Source organism: Propithecus coquereli, unplaced genomic scaffold, assembly GCF_000956105.1.
Source record: "Propithecus coquereli isolate 6110/MARCELLA unplaced genomic scaffold, Pcoq_1.0 Scaffold592, whole genome shotgun sequence".
Lineage (NCBI taxonomy): Eukaryota > Metazoa > Chordata > Mammalia > Primates > Indriidae > Propithecus > Propithecus coquereli.
In genome coordinates, this window is record NW_012151863.1 from 39,629 (window position 1) to 44,307 (window position 4,679).

Sequence of the window (4,679 nt, forward strand, 5' to 3'; positions counted from 1 at the left end):
CATCATCATCATCACCATCATCATCATCACCACCATCATCATCATCATCATCATCACCATCATCATCACCACCGTCGCCACCAAGCAGACGCTACCATCACTGCGCAATCAGCGCCACCCCCCGGACCCCTCCCTCGCCAGCCACGGTCGGCCCCACCTTCGGCAACACCGCCGGGACCACGGCGGACGTCACCACTGCCACCCCCGGGCACCAGCGCCACCACCTGCACCTCTGCCGTCGTTACCTGCCCTCCACGGCCTGCGTCGCCGTCAGCACCATTCCCGCGGGGCGAGCGGGGACAGGGAGGCGTGGGTGGGCGGGGCGCGCCAGCCACAGCGCCGGGCACGTGGAAATAGCTGTTGGGAAAAAATAAATGCGTAAGTGAATTCGTGTTGGCCCCATCTCTAGATCTAGACTCCTGCCTCAGTTTCCTTCGGGCAAGTATGGAGGGTTTCCTTGCCTCTGTTTCCCCATTTGTAAACAGGGATGATGGCAGCCCTGCTTTCCCGTGGCTGTTTAGGGGATCGAACGGGCTAATGGGGACAGCGTTTTAGACCCCTGCCCACCCCCGTCCCGTCCTGTCAGCCACTCCCCTGGGTGCTGGACCTGCTGCCCACACCTTCCGGAAGGTTGGGACGGTCCCCAACACCGTCCCTCCCAGCTCATGCCCCTGGATGTGACCCTGGGCCCAGAGCACAGCCAGGTTCCCCGCCCAGCCCGCCTCACGCCACCCCCTGTCCCCTCTCGGGCCCTGGCTCCCACCAAACCCACCTGACTCCACATTTTGGCTCGAATGACGTATCCGCGATTTCCGCCGAACGCCGGGACGTTTTTTCAGTCCCAACGCAACACGCTCCGTTTAAAAAACTCGAACGATCCGGAAGAATCTCGAAGCACAACGGAAAACCACTCCCGAATCCCGCGTCCCGAAATCATCATCGTCAATCTGACTGAGATCAATTCCCGAGCCCTCTGCGCCCGAGAGAGGCCGAAAAATACGTAGCTGGAATCATCGCCGCGGAAATGGGTCTTATTTTACTCGCAGATTAATAACATTAAAGGATTTGCATTTAATTTTACTTGCATTTAATCGGAGAGAAAAATGTTGAACGTGCCGCCGAAGGACAACAGTCTTGACGTCCCAGGGACGCCACGCTCTTCCGCTGTCTTGATGACGTCCTGCCCACGGGTCCCGGGGGCCAGCGTGGCTGGTGCTCCGTCATCCTCATGAGATGCACGGGGCTTGGAAGGATCCCGGGGTCTGGGGCATGCTGGGAAATTCCTTTTGGGGACAAGGACAAGCGATGGGGACACGTGGACGGACTTCTGGGCGGTGGCTTGGCTGGCTGGTCACGGGCCGGGAAGGAGCGAGAACAGAGCTCTGACAGCAGGAGGTTTGGGACCCAATTATACTGACCTCGGGAGAGAGGTGACAATCGCCAGCCCGTGTCCTCGGCCGCCGTGACGTTCGCACGGGGGGTTGTCAACAGTCGTGCCACGGTGGCGGCGCGGAGTCCGCCGGCATCTGCCCGCTTGCTGGGAAATGCGCCACCTCCAGCAGCAGAGACTGACCCTGAGTTGGTGACAAGGGACATCTGAGTGACAGCCGCTTGATGGCCGGTGGGCCCACTCTGGACCCCGTGCACCCTGGAGGGGGTGGCCGGTCCCCTGCACGCCCCTGTCTGGTTTGTCTTTCTCCAGCAGTGTCACCCCGGGAGTCGCCGGAGCTTGGTGACAACGGTGGTCTCAGACCCCCCGATGACACGCCGGCCGCCGTCCCACCGGGAAACAGCCCGGAGTAGCTCAAGTGCTGGCCCCGCGCGGGTGGGACGGTGCAGAAGCCACAGCTGGGAGGGGGGGACAGGGGAGATGACCCCCAGTTCCAGCTGTGGGACCCGGTGCGGCAGGAGGGACCACAGCTTGGGCCACCGCTTGCCGTCTAACCGTGGCCGGGGCTGGCCGCCACCCGGAACTGAGCTCTGGACGCGCCGGGCCGGTGACAGCCACAGGTCCTTCAGTCTCTGTATTCTGACTCCTGACGTCGGGCACCCTGCCAGCATGGAGGGACCCCCCCCGGTCCCAGGACCAGCCAATCCCTGGAGACACTGACCACCTGGCCCAGGCGTGGCTTTGCACATGTGAGCCACCAACACCCGGGGAGCAGTGTCACTAGGAACTGTCCTCTGTCCTGGGCACAGGGTCCGGAGCAGCAGCAGGACAGGAGAGCAAGACCCCCTTGTGAGTCACAGACACCTGTCGCCTCCATCCCTGCAGAGCCCTCGTGCCCAGTCTTGCGGCCAGAGCCCCGCGGAGACACCCGTGCGTCCCCCCGCGGTGGCCCGGGCCCCGCCACGACCCTCTTGGCCTCTTGGGGGTCTCTGGATTCCCTGCGACCCCGTGCCTGTCACGTCTTGGGGACCGTCCCGAGGCCTGGAAGGGGCTTCTTCGGGGCTAAACAGCAGCTCCGGGGAGGAAGGGCCCGAGTTCGAGTCCCGGAGCTCGCCCCCGTGCCTCAGTTTCCCCGCCTGAAGCATAGAAGTGACAAGGGGCGCTCACGGCATGACAACGACGGCGGGACACAGGATGAGTCATCCGTGGAGAGCTGGGGTGAGGGCTGTCCCCCCTCCCTTGGGGACCCCGATGTCCCCGGCTGCCAGAGGGGCCTCCTCCGTCTGCGTCTGCGCGGCCTCTGGGCTTCGAACCTCATCGGGTGACCGTATAAAGTGTCACCCTGCAGCCGCCCTGCCAGGCCGGGCCACCTTCCCAGGATGGGCTGGTTTTGTGCGACCTCCCTGCAGGCAGCAAAGGGAGGGCCCCCCCGAAAGCTGGTGGCGGAAGCCGGGACAGACAGGGGCACAGCCCACCCCACCTCTGGGCCTGCGCCGTCCTGGCGTTGCCCGGTGGCCTCCCGCGAAGACCTTATCACCACTTCCATCGAAGGCCACCTGGACCAACCAGTCCTGCCAGAAACTGGATCTGGCGGTAAAGTCCCTTCCCGGGAGGGGGGGTGGGAGGTGACAACCCCCCTCCCCCCGCACTGGCCTTTCCTGCAGGCTCAGCCCAGGGCCCCCCTCCCCTTCCTGCGACAGGCAGGGTTGGGTCTAGGCTGGGAGTGACTGACCCGATGTCCCCTCTCCCACCCAGCCGCCCAGCCCCTGAGCCGGGGACAGCCTGGCTCGGTGAGTCCCAGCTAAGCGCCAGGAAGGGCAGGGGCCATGGCTGGGGAGTGGGGGGGTCGCAGGAGAGCCAAGAGCCACCCGGAGAGCTCCCCAGACCCATTTTTCTTTGTTCCGAAGGGAAACCAAGACTCAGAGAGGTTAAGTCAGCTGCCCGAGGTCACACAGCTCGCGCCTGGCCAAGCTGGCAGCGTTCCCCACGACATCGGTGGGCTCTCTCTTCGCCCTCCTGTCCTGTTCGCGCCTCTGGAGATAAAAATTCTTGGCGGTGAACCGCGGGACCCGAGTTCCCGCAAGAGTTCAGAGTGTCACCCCGGCAAGCCGGGTGACAGAGGGTGGCCCGGGCTGCTGCGCCTGTCCCCGCAAAGACCAGGGCTGCCGGGACACAGGCCCGCCCTGCCCTCGTGGCCTCCCCTGCAAAACGGGGAGAGAGGTCTCTGCTGGGAGGACAGGAGCGGGTGACCCTGGCAGGGGACAGAGGCTCCTCCGGGGGCTTGACCGCAGCCGCGGGAATGTGTCCCCTCCCAGGTGTCGCCCGCCCTGGGGCCTGACTCCTGACACGGAGCCGTAAATAACTCTCCATTCCGTGAGCTCCGCTTTGGGGAATCCTGAGCTCTGGGGACAGTGGGTGTGTCCCCTGGTCACAAGCTCTGGGGACAGTGGGTGTGTCCCCCGGTCACAGCCCAGCAGAGGCAGCGGGGACCTTAGGGGCGGGGCGCAGTGGGGGAGGGGGCATCCCGGCGTCCTGGGCATGGCGGGCGCCCACTGAGCCGGGGACACTCACGTCCGTGGGTCACTCAGCTGCCCGCGAGGCCACGGAGCAAGCAGGGAGGCCGCGAGGCGAGGCTGGCGACCCCGGCGGCCTCCTCTTCCTCCTGCCACTGTCCTCTCTGTGTGGAGCGGCCCTCGGAGAGCACAGCCGGCAGGCAGGGGTCCCGGATGGCTGTGGGGACCTCCTTTGAGCTCTGGGTGGCCTGGGCTTTTGGTGTGGGGGGCGGCCCCGGGGCTGCTCCCCAAACGGTCTCTGCGGCCTCCGCAGCGCGGACCTCCGCTCCCGGCCTCCGGGCCTGGGGACAGGCAAGGTCCTTCCAGGCAATGCGAGCGAGGAGAGGGGCGCAGAGCGGGTCCCCTGGCCTGGGGAGGGTGGCACGGGTCTTCCCGGGGGCACGCTGGCCCGGTCTGAGAGCGGAGCTGCCCACCCGCCCCCCGCCACCCCCGCCCCCGGGGGGTCAGCTGTCTCCGAAGCTGTCGCCAGGGCCATCTGCATGACAAAGGCCCGGCCGAGGGGTGGTGGCTGGAGCAGGGGGCCCCCGCAGCTGCCCGGCTAAGCCTCCTCTGTGCCCCTCGGCCTGGAGATTTGGGGGGCGGGGGCGGCACGCGAGCCCGGGCGCTCAGCTGTGTTTGCTCGGGGGGCGCCACGCGTCAGGGCTGGGACGAGGGACAAAGGCCCAGATCGGAGCGACCCTGCAGGTGGCGTGGGGGAGGGGAGGACGCGCCGGGGG